This window comes from Sorex araneus, chromosome 2 (assembly GCF_027595985.1).
Source record: "Sorex araneus isolate mSorAra2 chromosome 2, mSorAra2.pri, whole genome shotgun sequence".
NCBI lineage: Eukaryota > Metazoa > Chordata > Mammalia > Eulipotyphla > Soricidae > Sorex > Sorex araneus.
In genome coordinates, this window is record NC_073303.1 from 357,390,787 (window position 1) to 357,412,529 (window position 21,743).

Genomic DNA, 21,743 nt, shown 5'->3' on the forward strand with positions numbered 1-21,743 from the left:
ATTGGGTTTCAGTCATTCAAGTGAAGCGGTGTCTTTTTTTTTTTCTAGTGCAAATGATCACAGAATGTTTATTTTATGCAAAAAAATCTTAAGAAAATTGAAAAGCTTTACAAAAATTATAAAGAAAAAATTCAAAAGATGTTAACATATGCCAACTATTTGACATTATACTACAAATATTTTATTTGAAAATATGATTATATTGCCTGTAAACAATAATCATATTAATGCACCATAATTTAGTTAATGACTAACATTTGTTTTCATGTTTTTTCTACTATTAATAATGTTAGAAGATATACATATCCATAAATATTCTTCTATGTCATTATTACTTTGTAATGATTCCTTGGGAAAAGAATCACTGAATCAGAGAAGATAAATCACTTTAAAGAAGTGTATAAATCTGTAACTGTACCCTCACGGTGATTCACTAATTAAAAATAAATAAATTAAAAATAAATAAATAAATAAAATGGAAAAAAAAATGAAGCGGTGTCTTTAAGGCACTGGAAGGAAGAGTTGGCAACCTAAAATTTTCTGCACAGTGAAAATGTCTCCCAAAGCCAAGGTGAAAGAGACTTTTCCGGGTTCAGAGAGGTTAGTAAAGGGGGTAAGGTCCTTGCCTTGCAGGTGACCTACCCTGGTTTGATCCCCTGCAATGGTTCCCTAGCACCAACAGGGGCACTTGGGAGCACAAAGCAAAGAGTAGCCCCTGAGCACTGCTGGTAGGGCCTCACTCCCCCTCCTACCACCAGCACCCCCAGACATACACAAAAAGAGACTTTCCCAGATAGACAAAAGCTGGAGGAAAATAACCCGCAATATGAGAAATAGAATAGACATTTTTAAAGCCAAAAAGATCATGTGGAAATATAAACCTACACAAAGCAATAATGGTATCAGAAATGGATGATATCTTAAAAGTCAAGTAAGTATTTTTATAAAAAAAATCATGGCAAGTGTAGTACAGGGTTTATATAAGTGGGATGAAGGTGTATGGTTATAAAGCCAGGAGGGGAGCAGTAGGAAGTCATGGAGAACACATCTAAGATTCCTATACCATACAAGAAAGGGTCTCGAGTCACGTAGACACAGACCTTCACGTGAACGATTCGTATCATTCATCTGAAAACCATAAAAGAACAAGGCACTGAGTTATTGATAATTTACTAGGGATAAAAAGCATAAAAAAATCCCAAAGGAAGGTAGGGAAAAAAAAAACAGAAAACATGGGATAAAGAAGAGATGGGATGATTATCTAGGAAATTCTCTGCATCTCTGATCAAGCTAGATTGGTGAGGGATTTGAACAAGTTTGCAAGATACAAGATTTGTATCCAAATACCAGTTGTAGTTGTGTTTCTCGTTGGTTTGTTGCTGTTTGGGGGCCATACCCAGTGGTATGCAGGGCACTTCTCCCAATGTGGTGCTGAGGGTTCATTCCTGGTGGTATCCCGTGAGCCATGGCTGAGGGGGAATGAACAGGAATTTCTGGATGCAAAGCATGACTTCCAGCCTTTGAAGCCCCCTCCTTGGGCCCTCAACTGTATTTTTATATACTAGCAACAAACAATTCAAGTTAAAATTGGGGGCTGTGGGTGGCACATCTCCTGGGTGATGGGTGGCAAGGAGGTAGTCTTGGTTCTGTACTCAGGGGATTGCTCCAGATGGTCCCCAAGGGATCACTTAGTTCTGGGGATTGAACCCAGGCCTCTGGCATACAACTATGAGTTCAGCCCATTGAACTATTTCTCCAACTCTGTATGCTAAAAAAAATGCTATTTACAATAGTACCCGTATATAAAATGAGATAAATATGAAAATGTATGCATAAGATTTTTGAGAACTACAGAACATTACTTACAAAAATTAAAGACATAAATAAATGGAGAGTTGCATTATTTCCATGGTTGAAAGACAATTAGTATATCAATTCTCTCCTCATTTTTTGTATCAATTCAATGGAATCACAAAATCCCAGAGGATTTTTTTGTGGAAACAAACATGCTAATTTTCAAGTTCATATAAAAAATGAAAAGATCTGAAAGAGTCAGATTGGGCGGGTGTGGGAGGCAGAGCTAGAGGACTGATACAACTCAGTACAACACTCAAGACGGTTCCGTTTCAACATTAAAATAGATAATTGATCTGTGGAACAGTGTCTAAAAATAAAGATAAGAATGACTGCTTTTTGACAAAAGTACAATAGCAATTCAGTGGGAAGAGACTTTGCTAATAAAGTGTGTTGTTGCAATTAGACATGCATAGACAAAAGATGGACTTATATATATATACATATATATATACACACACACACACTTGATACCACACACACAAAAATAACTCAAGATACTTCACTGCCCTGAATGTAAAATTCCACCAATTTAAAATCTCTGGACAAAAAACACAGGAGAAAAATCCCCGTGGCTTTGAGTTAGGCAAAGGTGGCTTAGCTATGACAGCAGAAGCACTATACAGAAAGAAAAATACTGAAGACTCGAACTTTGCTAAATTTTAAGACTTGTGATTTTTATAAAGCATTTGAAAAAATGACAGGCAAAGCTACAGCCCCGCAGTATTTTCAAACGATAGATCTGATGAAGAACATGTACCTGGGCCCTGGACAGGTAGGAAGTGGAGAAGGATACTTACCTTTCTTGCAGATGACCCTACTCCAACCCATGGTACTACACATGGTCCCTCAACCACCACCAGGAGGAGGTCCCTGAGTTTAGAGCCAGGACTAGCCTCTGAGCACCTCCAGGTGTGGCCCCAAAAGAAAAAGGATAAGGAACACCCCAAAACTCGATAATGAGAAAATTCATCTATATACAAATTCATCTATCTATCTATCTATCAGGTCATATTATATAACACATGTGTTCATGACTATATCACTGGCATCCCGTTGCCCATTGATTTGCTTGAGCGGGCACCAGTAATGTCTCCATTATGAGACTTGTTGTTACTGTTTTGGGCATATCGAATACGCCACGGGTAGCTTACCAGGCTCTGCCGTGCGGGCGAGATACTCTCCATAGCTTGCCGGGCTCTCCGAGAGGAGCAGAGGAATTGTAAACATATATGAGCATATATATCAAGTTTACATATAAAACAATCTTTCAGAGTTGGCAACACATTTGAACACTGTGCCTAAGCATAAGTCCTTGTCAAATAAGTACCTAAAAAGATAATCAACATCATCTGCAAAAAAGGGAAATGACAGTGAAAACCACGAGACTGCATGACTCCAGAATTAGGACACACAATTAGAACAGCCTGACAGTGCAACAAGTGGTTTGGCTGCAGTGGGGAAGCTGAGCCGGTTCAGAAAGGCTGCCCGGTGACAGGCCCCTCAGACTTGGCTGGAGGGAGCCGGAAACGGTAGATCTGCTTTAGAAAATCACTCTAGCAGTTCCTTGAGGAGTCAAAGATACCATCTACCATGCAAGCCAGTCATTTTATTCTCTCCCACGGAAACTGGTAGAAGTAGGGAAGGAGAGAAGCAAAGGAAGAAGAGAGGGAAGGAGGGAGGGAGGGAGGAAGGAAGGAAGGAAGGAAGGAAGGAAGGAAGGAAGGAAGGAAGGAAGGAAGGAAGGAAGGAAGGAAGGAAGGAAGGAAGGAAGGAAAGAAAGGAGGGAGGGAGGGAGGTGGGAGGGAGGGAGAGAGTGAAGGAGGGAGGGAGGGAGGGGTGAAGGAGGGAGGGAGGGAGTGAGAGTGAAGGAGGGAGGGAGAGAGGGAGGAAGGAAGGAAGGAAGGAAGGAAGGGGAGGGAAGGAAGGAAGGAAGGAAGGAAGGAAGGAAGGAAGGAAGGAAGGAAGGAAGGAAGGAAGGAAGGAAGGAAGGAAGGAAGGAAGGAAGGGAAGGAGGGAAGAAGGGGGGGAGGGAGGGAGGGAGGGAGGGGGTGAAGGAAGGAGTGAGAGAGTAAAGGAGGGAGGGAGGGAGAGAAAGAGGGAGGGAGGAAGAGAGGAAGGAAGGAAGGAAGGAAGGAAGGAAGGAAGGAAGGAAGGAAGGAAGGAAGGAAGGAAGGAAGGAAGGAAGGAAGGAAGGGAGGGAGGGAGGGAGGGAGGGAGGGAGGGAGGGAGGGAGGGAAGGAGGGAGGGAGAGAGGGAGGGAGGGAGAGAGGGAGGGAGGGAGGAAAGACATGGAAGGATATGGAAGGCAGGCAGGCAGACATTTTCCTAAACAAATATTCATATATAAATGTTCAGAACAAGTTTATTTAATAGTCAAGAACTGGGGTGGGGGGGACCGAATGTGCCTCACATGAATAGAAAACCAGCTAATAATCTATTCGAAGCAACACTACTCAACAATAAAAATGAATGAACCATGGGCAAGCCTCATGGCTCGACCTCCAAACCATGGAACTGAGTGAAAGAAACCAGATTTTTAAAAGAAAACCAACTGTCCGATTTTATTGGTATAAAATTCTAACAAACGCAAATAATGGGGGAATGACAAATAGCAAATCCATCACCGAATGGTCCCATGTCCCTGGGACAGGAAGGTGTGGGCAGGGATGATTACAGAAGTCTCAAGAAGATGGAGTGGGGGGGCGTAAGTGTCATTTGATTTGCAGATACCCAACGTATCGAATCAGGCACTTTAAACATGTGCGCCTTATTATATTCCAATGACAGTTTAATAGAGCGGCTGAAAATAATGTGCACTGCCAAGAGGCATGGCTGCACCGGCTACCCGGGGTGCCCCGCCGAAGAGAGTCAGGCCATATCCCAGCAGCCACCTGACCACATCCCAGCCGGGCCCGTCCTCGCTCCTCCCGGGAGGCTGGGTGACAGGCCACCCCACACCTCCCACTATCTCTATGACTCATGTCTGATCAGGTCAGGAGCATGAGCAAGTTTCCAAGCCGGCAAATCCCAAACAAGAAACCCCTTGAAGGTGGCCTAAGCTGCCCGCCCTTATCTGAAAGGCCCTTTGATCTCTGCGTCCCTCCCTGATGGTCACTTCCTCCGGGCAGAGAGTCACGAAGGTCACTCCCCGCCTAGGGGTCTGGCCTCTGCCTGCCCTGAGACTTTTGCCATTTTCCCATTTGAGAACCATTTTCCAGAAAAGAAAAAAAAAAAACAACACAACAAAATGATGATAAAAGGCAGCAGTGTGGCCTCACACAGGGCCTTAATGGGCGAATTTGTATGAGCAAGGGCAAAATGAAGGACGGCAAGTAAAACACTGAATTAAAAGCCACTTAAATTAAGAATTCAATAGCATCCACTTAACTAATAAATAGTATTCCTCTTTGCCATTGATCGACTCCGGATCGTAATGAAGAGTTCCAGGGGTAACAGCGGAATGTCTTAATTCACGGTATAAACGTCACCAACTCTTGGGTTCCTAAGATTGAATGTGTCGGAGAAGCGCGGCACGGAGAGCCCGGCAGGAATTAATTCTTGGAACATCCCTGCGGGGTCAGCATTATTATACCCTGCTTCTAGGTGGATTTAATATCTCGCGCGCTGGGCAGGGCGCCGTTGCCCAGGGGGGCTCCATAATCATTATTAAGTGATGATGGGGCCGGGACTGGAGTTGGAGCGCGGAGTAGATCAGCCGTCTTATTTATTTCCGAGTTAAGAGACTGAACAAATGTAGTGTTGTTATTATCATGGTGATGATTATGGCTGTGGTAGATTATCAGGGCCCGGCGCTGCCAGGATGGGGGGTGGGGTGGGGGTGGGGAAGGCAGCGCTGAGTCGAAGGCTCCAAGGAGGTGGGCGGGAGTCCACACTCGCCGGACCTGCCAGCCTCACCTCAGAGCCCAGCCACCTGGGCTTGGAGGCTCCTGGCCACTGGGAAAGACCCTTCAGCTAGACCCAGGGGCCCTGGGAAGGGATTTGCGGGTAGGAAGGTGGCCGGTGGGGTCTTTCGAGCCGTCACCGGGGCCTATTTCCTGCAGAGAGCAGAGGGTGGTCTCACCAGCTGCCCTAGGGTGGGCAGGTGAGGGCCCCGACAAGGGCCGGAAGCAACACACCTGGCTTTGCTCTCGGCTCTGCTCATTCCAGGAGAGTCTGAGTACCTGCCGCTGGGACTGTGGAAAGAGCCTGAGATCCCCTTGCTCAGCCTTTTCCAGAATGCTGTGCACGGGCAGTGCAGAAAACGGACACTCTGGCAGAAAAGGTGTCCAGCTTCGGGCTCCCTTTCCGCCAGCCCCCTCTCCCCTCCTGCTCCCCGTCCCTCTACAGGTGAAGGCGGCAAAAGCAGCCTGGCCTCCAGCAACAGGTGCTACCTGAGTACTCCTTACCTGAGTACTCCTTCCCTTACCTGAGTATTCTCCACCTTGCCTGGGTACTCCTCCCTTACCCGAGTACTTCTTCCCTTACCTGGGTACTCACCATCTTGCCTGGGTACTTCTCCCCTCACCCGAGTACTTCTTCCCTTACCTGAATATTCCACTTCCCTCCTTGCCTGGGTACTCCCCCCCGTACCCGAGTATTCCTCTCCTCACCCTCTGTTCCCTCTGCTCCACTCAGTGAGAAGGTGGGACCTCACCCACCTGTCTGAGGGAACCATCAGGAAATTGGGAATATCCGGACTCCAACCAACCGTGTGAGCATACTAACAAGGCACCGTAGGGTGCTTCAAGCCCAGGGCAAGCCCCACAGAGCCGATCCGTGAAGAGACGCCCCCTCCCCCCACGACCAGTACACATGAAGCCTTTCCTCAGCCTTTCCTTCCCCCGGTCACATTGCACCTGTGAACACCCCCCCCCCCCATGGGCACACATGGAAGCTGAGTCCCCCTGAGAAGAGGGGTCGGGCTGGGGAAATCCTGTGTGTCACCAAGACCAAGGCGATAGGGTGCACCCCTGACTACTCACCACACCTGACAGGGTCCCAGAGCCCCCAGGTGTAGAAACTACACGCCCACTGGACCCCCAGAGCTGACTCCCCAGGAGAGCCTTGCCGGCCCCCCTCCAGCATGGTTGTGCCTTTATCACCCGAGCTCCTGGGTCCTGCTCCCAGGCGCCCTCTTCCTCCTGGGCTGGGCGTGGCCCCCAGACCCCCAGAGAGCCTCTGCTCAGGCCTGATTCTTGCCCCTGCAGAAGCGTGAGGAGCCAGGCCTCATGTCTCTCCAGCTGGCCACGTGATGAGAACCTGGCAGTCCCCTGTGGCCTGGCGTCCCTCAGTGACCCCCACATCACTTCCGTGCTCAGCAGGGCAGAGATCACAGCATCCTTGCTCTGCTCATCTCTGTCTTTGCACATGGGGTCACCGGAGTTAAGGGCTGGGGGACACGGACACACTCAGAGGCCCCTGGAAGCCCTCTTCTCAGGAATAAAGGCCATCAAATGTGGACTTGGGCCAGAGAGATAGTAGGGGGGTGAAGGCACCGGCCTTGCATGGAGTCGACACTGGTTTGACTCCCAGTCAAACCACGGAGGGTTCCGGGAGGCATCAGCACCAGCGATGCCTGAGTGCAGAGCCAGGAGTGGTCCTGAGCGCCATGGGTGTGGCCCACCTCCCCACAAAAGTGAACTCAGTGAATAAATGCTTATAACCGAGGCACCCTTAAAGTCACCAACCCTCACCTCTGCTCTGCTCCCCTGAGCCTTCTACAGGCAGACACGAGAGAACAGACAGGTGAGATGGGACAGGTGCGCATCTAACAGTCGGGCATCCACCCTCCGGGTGCTGGAAGGGAGCCTGTCCACCCCCTAGGAGACAACACAGGACAGAGAGGACACCCCAGAGGAAAGACAAGCAATAAGCCAACATTAGGGAATAAACGGGCAAAGGCATGTGAGTGCAGCCAGGGGCACCCTTCAGAATCGAAGAAAGACAATCGTGGGCCATTGTGTACCTATCCATTGGCAACAAGAATGGAATTAATACTTGAGACGCTGGGAGGATGGACGGAGAAACAAGATGTTCACACGAGGCTAGCGGGTGGGCGATCTGTCACCAACTTGCTGGGTGGGGGACCGATTTGAGCAAGACCCACTGAGACCCACCCACGCCCTACAAGGAAGCGATCCCAGGTTGGTGTCTCATCCTACGGGAGGGCCAGGCGGGGACGGGGCAGCCCTGCCCCGAGGCTGCTGAATCAGCATGGCTCCAGGCCGGGCTTCCGATGGTTAATACCTCCGGCAAGTGGGTGACATCTCTACAGTCAATTAATGAGCCAATCTTGGTCCGCTGGAACATTAGCCGGCCTGGCGAACATCACTGACAGCGGGAGGCGGAGCTGCAGCGTGGGGTGAGGAGGCTGGAGCGGTTCATTGTTTAAATGACCACAGAATCAAATCACCTTCCTGAACACAACCGGGATAAATCAGAGCCAGACAAAGAAAGGCGGGCTGGCTGCGTGGCACCCCCACCGCTGGTGCTTAGTCACAGCACCCTCCCGCACAGGCCCAGCCTGCCGCCGCTCCCCCACCCCTTCCCCACCCGGAAAGCCAAGTCCCCCCCGCCCCAAGCTTGGCTGGATGAAAGACCTTCTGGGGTCTTCCGAGTGGCTGCCAGCCACCATCCCGCTTTCACAGGAGGTGGAGAAACAGCTTTTGCGTGTGCTGGGAAGCGGTGCTGGCGGCAGGGGTTGGGATTAGGGGAGAGCTGGGGAGGGCGACCACCCCGTCGCCATGGCAACAGTCTCCCTGGCATGGCCCTCCCCTAACCTGGCCAGCCCCCACCAACTGGTCGGCACACACACAGGGCCGGGGACTCACTGGTGCTTCCCATGACAGGCTCTCCCCTGAGGCCTCTTGCCCTCTCCCCCCCCCAAAGCCAGAGCTCTTTCCTGGGGTTGTTCACGACTCCCCTTCCCGGGCGCAGCGGGTGGAAGGGCCAGCGGTGCAGAGGAGAAGCCTCCCCAAGGGAGCGAGGCCCACCTCTCTGGGGGAGGCGGGGAGCAGGACAGGGGAGTTGGGGCGGGGACCCACGAGCAGTCCTGGCAGTGCCCCCACCGCGGTGTGGCCTGGCCTCGTGCTCCCTGCATCGGGAGGAAGCATCCCAACGAAGGTTCTGATGCAGGGGAACCAGGCTTGCCCCGGTGGCAAGATCCAAAGTTTTTTTATTTATTGGGGGCTGGAGAGATGGCTCAGGGGTCAAGGTCTTTCTGGCATGCAGCTGGCGCTGATTTGACCCCTGGCACCACCAGGACCCCTGAGCCTCAGGGCCGGCAGCGCTGGAGGCCGAGCTGCGGGTGTCTCGGGTAATCCCTGGCACCGCAAGGCCACAGCCGCCCCACATCCCTTGGCGCTTGCATTGAACTGCCAGCCTGATTGCCCGAGAGTTTCTGGGAGAGATCCCTGGGGCTTCCTGAGCTCCATGTGGGCGCCCCCAAACTATTAATTAAAAAATCAATTACTGGGCCGAGGAGGCAGCTCTGCGGTAGAGCACATGCCTTACTCGTGTGAGGCCCACCAGCACACATGCCCTCAAACATGGCCCCACCGGGAAGGGCCCAAGAAATGCAACCCGAGCCCCAAGCCCCACTAATCACCTACTTTTCCTCTACTCTCCACTCCTGGCGGCACCTCTATGGCCTAAAAGAGAAAGTACTGAGAGCCCCCAACAGGAAGAGCCTGATCGCCACACATTTACCCTGTCTCTTCAGCTCTCCTCAGCCTCACGGAGTCTGAAGTTACAGCTGGTAGGGGTAGAGGGTCTGTTTGAGGCGGGGCGGCGGGGGGGGAAACTGGCCCTGGGGAGAGTCACACAGCCAATGTCACTCCTCGCCTTCTCGATACCCACAAGGGACTTGAATTTAGGGGGACTTAAATGGCCTCAAGATGTCGTGAGAGCATTTCCCAATGTCGTGGGATCCCTCTGGACCCAGAAACACAAAACAGCGTCCATCCTCGGCTCTTGCGTTTGTCCAAAGCAGTTTGACTCCCCTGAAGAGACAGAAAGCCTCAGTTTCCCCTCCTTCAGTTTCAGTTCACTTCTTTTCTAGTGGGAGAAATCCTTCTGGTCTAGAAGATTCTTGGCCGGAAGCCCAGCACCCGACCCACACCCCTCCCCGAGAAGATGCCCTTCCTTGGGGAAGGATGGAATGACAAGCCCTGGCCGAGAGGGACAGCGTCTCTAAGTTCCTGCAGGAGGCAGATGGCTGGGTCTCCTGCTCCTACACGGGGCTCAGTTTACCCAAAAAGAGACCCATTCAAACAAAAGCCACCTAGGACCTAACTTCCCCCTCACCCGCTCCGGGAATCTCTATATTCAGCAGGTCTGGGGAGGGGTGGAAGCACCATGCAAATGTAAAAGGCGGCTCAAGGTTCCAAGTTCCAGCAATTTCGCTGCAGGGAGCCTGTAATCCCCATTCCCAACCAGAGGTCTAATTTACAACCCAGTCCCCCAAGCCGCTCTCCTGAAAGGCATCCTGGTGGGAGCCCAGCCTCAAGCAGGGGCTGGGATGGGGGGTGGGGGGGCCTCCTCTTTCACCAGCTACTCAGCCCAGCCACTCCCCTGCAGGCCAGCACGTGGCAGGTCACAGGGGGAGCCCACATTTCCATTCTCACTTCATCTGCTCCTGCCCTGAGCTCAGCGGCACGCCCCACCTGGCTGAAACTTGCTCCCTGTTACACTGAGCCTCTGTTTGGGCTTCGCTTCACTGCCCAGGCCTGGTGAGCTAGGGGGAATGAAGAGTCTGGGCCCAGCTCAAGTTCTGCCACCAGTGACCCAGTTATGGGACCTGACCAAGTCATTCCTGACTCCTCTGAGTCCGAGAGTCTCTTTCTGTCGCAAGGCTGGCTTGAGGAGCCTGAGAGACAGAGGAGGGGGGACGTGCTTGCCTTGCATGCGTCCCACCCCGGTTTGATCCCCAGCAGCACCTGTGGCCTCCAGGGGTCACTGTGGAGCACAGAGGCCGACTGGCTCTTGAGGAATCCTGAGCATGGCCACAAAACCAAAAATTATAAAACAAAAGGCAGCTCAGATAGAGAAGGGAACACCAAGTAGAGGATATCAGGGGGACCCATTCGGGTTGGAAGATGCGAGCTGAAAGTAGACTATAGACTGAACATGAAGGCCACTCAGTACCTCTATTGCAAACTACAACACCCAGAAGGAGAGAGAACAAAAGGGAATGCCCTGCCGCAGAGGGCAGGGTGGGGTGGTGGGTGACGGGGTGGGGGTGGTGGGAGGGATACCGGGATCATTGGTGGAGGAGAATGGGCACCGGTGGAGGGATGGGTAAACGATCACTGTATGAGTGAAATGCAAACACAAATGTTCATAAATTTGTGACTGTACATCACAGTGATTCTCTAATAGAAATTAAAAAAAAAACAGTTGGGGATATTGGCCTCTTGCTGGAGCAAGTGAGAATTGGAACCTGGGGGCAGAGAGATAACACAAGGGTGAAAGTGCTTTCCTTGCACACTGCCAACCCCAATTCAATCCCTGGCACTGCGCCTGGTCCCTCGCTAGGAGTGATGCCTGAGCACGGAGCCAGGAGTAAGTCTGATAACCCCTGGATATGGCCCAATCTCCCCTCACCAGAAAATAGTAACAATAATGATGAGGCAAAAAGGAAGATGCGGTTGCTGCATCCTCTTGCAGTAAAATGCAAGCATTCCAGAAAGCCAAGGAGAGAGTCATACTCCGTCCCAACCTGCCAGTCCCTCCAGCCCTCTTGGTGGCTGACCTCAACCTGGCCCTGTCCTTCCTGGGTCTGCCCTGTCTGGGAAGAACCCCGCTGAGTTGAATTAGCAAGAAAATCCTGGGGGTCTCCTCTCAGTAATTTGCCATCCACAGCCCTCTCCCTGCTCCTGGGTCATTATATTCCTACCTTTCTGCTTGCTGTGTTTGGGACTGATGTCGGTTCTTCCACCCACATCTCCCTCCCCTCCCCCCACCTCACAGCAATAGATTTTTTTGAACAATCTCTTTTAACCACTTTTTTTTTTTTTGCTTTTTGGGTCACACCCGGAGATGTACAGGGGTTACTCCTGGTTTATGCACTCAGGAATTACTCCCGGCTGTGCTTGGGGGCCATATGGGATGCTGGGAATCGAACCCGGGTCGGCCACATGCAAGGCAAATGCCCTACCCACTGTGCTATTGCTCCAGCCCCCACCACTTCTTAACTAGTGTCTTGAGTTGGTTCCGTCTGGCAATGGCCGAGCCATGTTCGTGGAACTTGCAAGCCTGCACAAGTCTCAGTTCATCTCTGACGATCCTTGGGCTTTAGCAAGTTACCCATCATCCCCTCAGGGCTAACGTGTGCTCATCTCTACCAGGGTGAGTCCAGGCAGGTGGACCCCATGGAGAGAATCAAGGAGACCCTGCAGGTAAGTTTGCGACTCTGAGGAATGAATGAGCACAGTTGGGTCCTGGGTCAGGAGCTGATTTAGGGTCCCAATGAGACCAAAACTGCCCATGGGGAGACATGGCTTTACTTCTGCCATCATCCTGTCAAACAGGCCTTCCTTCTTCTTTTATTTATTTATTTCTTTTCCTTTTTTTTGCATCACGGCTGGCAATGCTCAGGGGTTACTCCTGGCTCTGCACTCAGGAATTACTCCTGGCAGTGCTCGGGGACCATTTGGGATGTCGGGGATTGAACCCAGTTTGGCTACATGCAAGGCAAATGCCCTCCCACTGTACTATCACTGTGCCCCCCCTTCTTTTTTTAAATATAGATGAAAACTCCTTTTACACTGGTTCATCATTAATTCGCAATGCTATATAGCACTGTAGCAATGTCATCCCATTGTTCATCGATTTGCTCGAGCAGGCACCAGTAACGTCCCCATTGTGAAACTCGTTCCTGTTTTTGGCATATCGAATATGCCACAGGTAGCTTGCCAGGCTCTGCTGTGCAGGTGGGATACTCTCCGTAGCTTGCCGGGCTCTCCAAGAGGGACGGAGGAATCGAACCTGGATCAGCCGCGTGCAAGGCAAACGCCCTACCTGCTGTGCTATTGCTCCATTATATAATATTTAGGGGCAAAGCTTCACAGCTCCGTATGTATCCACACCAGTGTCCACTACCAAAGTTCCAGCACCTTCCACCACTACCAAACCGGTCCCCTCTCCACATTCCTTCCCCCTCTCTTCTTCCTCCTCTCTGGGAACCTTCTCCAAGTTCCCAGAGTGATTTATGTTGTGGACCTTAGTTCAGTTGCTTTGTTTCTTTGCATTTTACATAAAATATGTACTTTTTGCATCTCAGTTTGCCAACAAACCCTTCATGAGGAGAATTAAAAAAAAAAAAAACGGGCTGGCTTAGATTCATCAGAAGCATTCCAAACACAGGAGTTAGAGAGAGATGGAGGTGCTTTTGTGGACAGGAGATGTGACCTGCATTTCTGCACCAAGACCTCTGCTGAAAGTGAGGTGAAGTCAGAAGGAGAAAGATAAATACAGGATGATCTCACATTATCTGTGACCAGAATAACCGGAGACGGGAAAATGCAAGGTATCAAAGCTGGGGCTGCAGTTAGACCTAGATTCTCCTGATGCCTAGATTATAGAACAGAGAAGGAAAAAGAAGGAAAGAAACCAAGGAGGGGAGCTAAGAAGAAGCAGACAGGAGGTAAGAGGGGCAGGGGGCAGGGCCCTCGGACACAGTGGCGGGAGGAATTGCGGTATCTGAACTACAGAACCAACAAAGCCAAAAGCGTGAGATGCAAACTACAACCAGCAAACTCCAGTTCTATCCATGTTGTAGGAGTCTTGTAATTTCACCCCTCCTTAGGGAAATCTGTAACTGCTGTCCCCACTCCTGTCCTCGGAAGGTTGGGCAGAGGTGGGTAAAGATTACCATGTCTCCCAGTCTAGTTCTGCCTGGCCACTTGGCAAGACAAAGCCATTTTATTACAAGAACTTTTATTCCTCTCATGTCATATTGAACTTTCTAGAATGGATTTTCTGGGAAATCTTGAAAGTACGTCAGTTTATATGTGTTCAAGAATTCCATTCAGGCCACCAGACAGTTGTTATGAAAAAGGGCATCAGGGTAACAACTGTTGGATGATATGGTTCTGACTAACGGGTTCCATCTCATTCTTTTAAAGGGCTGCATAGTATTCCACAGCTTAACCAGACCTTTTCCTATTAGCATTTAGATTCATTAAGGTTATTTTCCATTTTTTTCCTGTTGCCATTTATTTTTCTCTATCAAACATCCCAGCGCCTGTCTCTTTGATATATGATTCATTTCTACAATAAGTTCATGTAGCAGAATGATTTTTCTCATAGGTGGGATAAAAAGAAATTTACTAAGGTAATGACCAAAGGCAACAGAATTTGAGACTTGGCCTACATAACTGAGCATAGCAAAGAGGGTGGGTGTGGATGGGAGGGACCCATGGGAGACTGGCGGTGGGAGACTGCCACTCTGGTCAGGGGCATGATGTTAGAAAGCTGTATGCAGGAAACTCTGACATTAGCAGCATTGGAAATCCTGGTGCCTCAACAAACACTGAACAAAATTAAAGACTTGGTCCATGTAGGTCTATGCACAGGGACATTTCCTTCCTGCCGAGCCTTTCACTCTCTGCCCGGCCGTCAGCACCAGGGCTAGAACATCACAGGAATCGCCCCTTTCCTCTTCCGTGCCTCTGCACTGTCAACAACAGACCCATCCTTGGCCACAGTTGACCAGGCGACAGATGAGGCACGGTAAGGCTGGTTGACAACAACGCCCCTCAACAGTTCCACAGCTGAAAACGATCCACAGGAATAAAGCATGGCCTCACACACATGCTCGGTGAGGAGGACACAATTCGTCCTGACTGCAACGATCTTTTTCCAACCGGGTCATCACTTTTACCCAAATGGTAGTCTGCCCCGGATGAAGAAAAAAACAGACTCTCCTTCACACATCCACTCACACAGCTTCTCCCTGAGGACTCCCGGGAGTGCCTCACGCCTCAGGTACCAGGCTGAAAGGTCTTTTCACTGGTTTCTAGATGTCTCTGTCTCACAAATGTGAAATGTCAGAAGTTTCCAAGTGTGATAGTACAGGGAGTATGAGATTTATTTGCCCTCATGCAGCTGACTCTGGCTCGATCCTCAGCATCCTACCTGGTCCCCCGAGTGATTCCTGAGTGCAGAGCCAGGAGTGGCCCCTGAGGATCGTGTGGTGTGGCCCCCAAACAAAAAGAAAATTCTCCATGAGATCTGCATGCAAGGCACATCAGCCTTTTCAGTAAGTGACTGCAGTGTTTGGCAAAGACACTTTGCATAAGTGGACAAGAGTGAAATCAAGATGAAATTTGGGGGGAAGAACAAGCCAGAGGCTAGTTTTAAGTGTTGTATTCAAGATTTCAACAGCACTTTTGCTCACCTGCAGGTTTTATTTACTCTTGATTCATTTATTAATTTATGTGCACTAAGATAAATATTACTGCATCATTGCCACCTCATTGTTCATCAATTTACTCGAGCGGGCACCAGTAACATCTCCATTCGTCCCAGCCCTGAGATTTTAGCAGCCTCTCCTTACTTGTTGTTCCCAACGACGGAAGTCTCTATTCAGGGTCAGGGGAATGAGACCTGTTATTCCCCTGTTAGATAGCAATAACAGGTCTCAATAAGCCAAATATATATAGAACTCAAAACACAGGCACAAGACACTTATTTAAAATGGCAAGGTTGATACTGTTCAAGTTACTGTGGAAGAAAGAGAGAGGGAGGACAGCATAAATGAGCAAAACTCTCAGCCCCACAAAGACAGCTGAGGACTTCGAGTCAAGGGACAGACTGAGGAAGTCAGTGGGTAGAAATTACTAAGAAAAATTCAATGAGTTATTAAAGGGAGAGGATCACAGCAAACTGGCTTACTAGGGCTCTTGCTTAGGTAAGATGAGTGACTTAACTATCAAGGATGGGCAACGTGATCAGAGGTCAAGGGTGATCCATGGAGAGTGGGGTCTGCACTGGCAGAGCAGGAGTCTTGACTGAGACGGAGCTGGGAACTAAAGGCCCAGCTGTAAAGAGGGAAAAAGGAGACTGACACCTGGCCAAGGAGGGGGCCTTGCTAAAACTCAGAGGGGCTGGAGCAATAGCACAGCAGGTAGGGCGTTTGCCTTGCATGTGGCCAACCCAGGTTTGATTCCCAGCATCCCATATGGTCTTGAGCACCGCCAGGAGTAATTCCTGAATGCAGAGCCAAGAGAAACCCCTGTGCATTGCCGGGCGTGACCCAAGAAGAAAAACAAAAAACTCAGATAGAGAGCTCTGGTTGTAACATGGGTACAAATAAGGTACAGAAGGATGTCAAAACATGTACATAAAACCAGGCACCAGACTGGAAGTTGGGGAAGAAGTGGCAGATAAGAAAAGATCCCTGTTGAGAAAGAGTTAGACAGCAGGGTCTTCCTCATCTAGTATGCCAAGGGGGCACAAGAAGACCCGAATGTCATGATCCAAAACAGAAAGTCCACCTCTAAGAACATCTTCAACTCAAGCTGAAGAACAGTTGAGACTATGGGGACCACCCGGTCACATGCAGCCATGCTGGTGGCGCTGGGGAGATGAGGGAACAGGCAGGCAAATGGCTCGGACACTATAGCATTCTCAGGGTGATTTCCCTCCACGCCCCTGTCCTGAAGGTGACCAGACCATAGTGCAAGTGCATGAGCCTGGCCCAAAGTTGGTGGGGTGAATCTTGTCCTAGAGAGCCCATGATGGCTTCCGGAGTCAATGCTCTCCACGGCCGGAACAGCTTCCTGCCATCCTGCCATGAAGGCTGGCTCTAGGGTGAGCTACCAGCTGTTCCCGCAAACCCTGGCCCCTCCTCCACACTGACCAGAAATCGTTCCATGCTTGCTCTTCACAGGAAAGAGGCCACGCTGGACCAGTCTCCTTGTGAGCTCTTCCACATGACCGTCTGCCAGAGGAAACCATGTAGAGGTTTGCAAACTATCTGTGAAGAAACTATTGCACAAAATCAAAGAACAGGGGAAACGATTCCCAGAGTTGGCCATGGCTGATGGTTACACCCACAACCTAGCATTAACCAACCAACCCCATGAGAGCCAATTTCCCAACGTTATCTACAGTACCACCCCCTACGGAGAGGGACACTGGTAATGATTCCATGAATGAGGATGGTTGTAAGTTCAGACTCTGTGTTAGCCCTGCTCCAGCCACCCTACACAGATCTCAGAACTGGGGGTCAGAGATCACAGCCACGCTCCAAAGCAAGATGTAGAAGGGAAAGAGGCAGGGAAGAGGAGAGAGGATGGGGGAGCTGACAGCCAAAGGGCTCCCTGAGAGTCAGCTCTCTCTGCGGCCCGAAACCCTCACACAGCAGGGGTCAGAGCCAGTGCCTGCAGTCAGGGCTTAGGGCCACTCTCTGCACAGAGGAGACATTCATCAGAGCTGCTTCTGACCACTCTCTGGGGCTACACTTTGTCCCAGGCTAAATACCAGAAAAACTGCTCAGCACAGACATTGCCCTACACCAGGATCTGAGCCAGGCCAGTCATTGGCTCAGGGACCAGATGTGCAATCTATCCCCATAAAAACAAAGTAGGCACCGTGAGACAGGAAGTTGTACAGGGCCTGATAATATAGTCTTCAACTACGAAGGGCCTTTTGCTCAATGACAAATTGCGTGGATGACAGCGGTCCCCACGTTCCTCCTGTACTGTGACAGGTAGTCATCATCACACAGGACAGTTTCACAGGAGCCTCGAGACCCTGTGTGTCCAGGTCACTGAACAGCAGCAGAGCTCCTTGTGGTGGATTTGAACTCATTGTTCACTGTGGCCGGTAAGTGAACAGAATACCCTGGCATGGTGGGTCTATCTGATGGTGAAATAATCCCTCTCTTTCTCAGAATGCATCCCCTTAAGTAAATAATACAAGACTATGCCAAAGGCCTGAAAACCAAAGGCACTGGACAGAGAAGAGGTACACCCAGAAGGGAAATCTGTAAGCCAAAACTACGTAAAGAAACCAAGTATCAAGACATTCCACAAAATCCACAAAGGGAGACACACTGACTCAAGATGAAACAAAAATGACAGAAAAATCTGAAAGAAAAATAATAACAAAGCAGGAATCCATGCTTGCTTTGCATGCAGCTGACCCAGGCTCAATCCCCAGCACCACATCTCAAGCACTGCCAGAAGTGACTCCAGGATGAAGGATGAAGGATGAAGGATGAAGCCCTGAGCACAGCAAGCTTTGGGGGCCCCAAACAAACAAACAAATCAGAGCATGGATCAGTATCTTCAAATAGAGGATAACAACCATAATAAGGAAAAAATTTAAAAAGAAAAAAATCCATAAAAAGAAAAAATCACCAAAAATAGCAGACAAAATAAACTTTGAAAAGCTTTCTGTGAAAAAGAACCAGTAAATCTTGAAAATTAAAACTACAGGCATAGAAATAAAATTTAATAAATGATAAAATTGCCACTGGGCACAATCCCCATGACTGTAGGAAAATTAGGCGGGAATATGAGGAAATGCATGCCATATTAGACATGACTGGTTGATCTATGTTCTATAGAGGTTAGGTTTCTAGGACCCAACATAACTTAGAGGAGTCCCTGAGGAAACAGACCAAAGGGGTGTTGATAAGCCTGGACTTCCCCAGTACTGGTGGCCCGGGACTCCCTGTCTGCAGGATCTGAGCAGCACCGAATCCTCAAGCTCTCACCTCATCCCGATAACCTGGTTGAACAAGAATCACAGGAAGGGCCCCCAGCACCGCTGAGCACCACTTGGAGCCCCTCCAAATACATAAAATCAACTGTTAAAATTAAAATTCTCACATATTTGTATAAAAACATAGCTATGTGCTTTTTTTAAAGACACCTAGTCAAAAAAATAGGATTAAAAATAAGGTGATTGAGAGAGACATTATAGGTAATTAACAATGATAACTCTTGTGTTACTATCAGTGTAAGGCAAAAGGGAAGGGGAAAGTGAACTTCAAATAAATTCTGGCTTCACTCCAGAAAGCAGTAATAAATTAAGCACTAAAAATAATAATAAAGTAAAGGAGTTGAAATAATGAACATAAAAGCATAAACTAATGAAAGATAGAAGTAATTATCAAAGTTGATTCTTGAAAGTTGATTCCTGAAGTTGATTCTTCAGAGGACAGATCTTTAACAAGACAAAACTAAGGGAGAAATGAGAAGGCAAAAGTTAAAAGTTAAAAGGAATTAAGATGAGGGGCCGGAATGGCAGCACAAAGGGTACTTGCATGCTGCTGACCTGGGTTCGATCCCCGGCATCCCATATGGTTTCCCGAGCACCACCAGAAATAATTCCTGAGTGCAGAGCCAGGACTTAATCCCTGAGCATCACTGGGTGTGACCCCCCCCCAAAAAAAAAAAAGATAAAATGAGAATTTCTTGACAAGACATATGTTTCTTAAAGGAAAACTTAAACCAGGAACACAGGTACATTTTTCTGTTAAAAATGATAAATGCTCAGGGGCTGGAGTGATAGCACAGCGGGTAGGGCATTTGCCTTGCACATAGCTGACCTGGTTCGATTCCCAGCATCCCATCTGGTCCCCCGAGCACCACCAGGAGTAGTAATTTCTGAGTGCATGAGCCAGGAGTAACCCCTGTGTATTGTTGAGTGTGACCCAAAAAGCACTGTCACTGTATCACTGTCAACCCGTAGCTCACCGATTTGCTCGAGTGGGCACCAGTAATGTCCCCATGTAAGACTTGTTGTTACTGTTTTTGGCATATCGAATATGCCACGGGTAGCTTGCCAGGTTCTGCCATGCAGGCGAGATACTCTCGGTAGCTTGCCGGGCTTTCCAAGAGGGACGGAGGAATCGAACCCAGGTCAGCCACGTGCAAGGCAAATGTCCTACCCACTGTGCTATCACTCCAGCCCACCCAAAAAAGCAAAAAAAGAAAACAATGATAAATGCCCTTAATGAACACAAGAAATAGCATACCTGCACACACAAGTAACCACAGAAGAACAGAACTGACGGCCAGAAATCAGTGGCTCCCTCCCTATGGGCAAGGCCAACGAGGTCTCATGGACAAGTTTTTGCCAGATCTTTGTGGAATATTTACCTCCATCAAAGGCAAGTTGTTCCAAAAAATAGAATAAGAGTGGGAAACAAGCACAGTAGTTGTTTTTTAAAAAATTTTAATTGAATGACTGTGAGATAGAGTTATAAGCTTTCATGTTTGGGTTACAATCACTCAATGATCAAACACCCATCCCTCCACCAGGGCACACTCCACCAATATCCCTGATATTCCCCCCTTCCCCACCCCCCCTGCCTCCATGGCAGACAATATTCCCCATTCTCTCTCTCTCTCTACTTTTGGGAATTATGGTTTGCAACAGATACTTAGAGGCCATTATGTTTGGTCCTTTATCTACTTTCAGCACACATCTCCCATCCCGACTGATTCCTCCAGCCATCATCGACTTAGTGATCCCTTCTCTGTTCCAGCTGCCTTCTCCCTATCCCCCTTGCTCATGAGGCAGGCTTCCAACTATGGAGCAATCTTCCTGGCCCTTGTATCTACTGTCCATGGGTGTCAGTCTCATGTTGTGTTATTTTATACTCCACAAATGAGAGCAAGCACAATAGTTTTATAAGTATAGTCTGAACTTATAAATTGTCTGATACCAAAATAAAAATTATGTGTCTCAAATAATCCAAATGCTCATTGACCGATGACTTGACACATTAGAATATGGTACACCCACACTGTGGGGATAAAGCCCATCAACAGGAAATGAAATACTGACTGACGCTACAATAGAGATGAACCTGGCAAACATGTCGAGTGAAATAAACCAGACACAAAAGGTTACTGCTGTGGAAAAATGTAGAGATGCAAATCCACGGAGACAAAAATCTATCACATAGATTCTAGCATCCAGGGAGAAGGGGAGAGGGAAATGATAGCCAAGAGGCGTGGGGCTCTGGGAGACACAAATATTCTGGAATTACAAGTAGTTACATTTGCACTACTTTGTGAACACATTTTAAAAATCACTGAATTAAAAAGTAAAAGTTAGCTTGCTACGAGTGGGAGGTGGGGAGGGAGTTAGGACAGAGAAGGGACCACTATGACAATGATAGTCAGAAATGATCACTCTGGGCAAGAACTGAGTGCTGAAAGGAGGTGAAGGGATATACACGATAATCTTTATTGCAAACCATAATGCCCAAATGGAGAGAGACAGAGACAGAGAGAAGAAAAGTATCTGTCATAGAGGCAGCTGGGGGTGGTGGTAGGAGGGAAACTGGAACACTGGTGGTGGGAAATGTACACTGGTGAAGGGTTGTGTGTTATCGGAACATTGTGTAACCCATACCTAATCAGGAACAAATCTGTAACTGTGTATCTCACGGTGATTCGATAAAAAATTATAAGAAAATGCAAAAATAAGCAGTAAAATTTATGGTAACACTGTATCACTGTTGTCCATTGTTCATTGATTTTCTTAAGAGGGCACCAGTAGCATCTCTATTGTGAGACTTGTTGTTACTGTTTTTGGCATATCAAATACGCCACGGGTAGCTTGCCAGGCTATGCTGTGTGGGTGGATACTCTCAGTAGCTTGCTGGGCTCTCCAACAGGGATGGAGAAATTGAACCCAGGCCGGCCGCGTGAAGGCAAACGTCCTACCCACTGTGCTATCGTGGTTGGAGGTTTTATTTGTTTTTGACACATGACAGGTCATAGAACACATAGGGAGGTGCCGGGTGGCCCAATGGTCGGAAGCACGTCCCTTGCACACATGGGAACCCAAGTCTGATGGCAGGGCCGTGGGCCCAAGCAGCAGCATATCACTGGACTGAAGTCTAGAACTGAGAAAAC

The 21,743-nt window shown here is 48.9% G+C and overlaps 1 protein-coding gene across 1 annotated transcript in view; it reads right to left on the reverse strand.

Annotated features, from left to right (window-relative positions):
• Positions 1-21,743, reverse strand: part of ZBTB7C (zinc finger and BTB domain containing 7C) — a 327,045-nt gene that overhangs the window by 183,924 nt on the left and 121,378 nt on the right. The gene's annotated exons all lie outside the window — the stretch shown is intronic.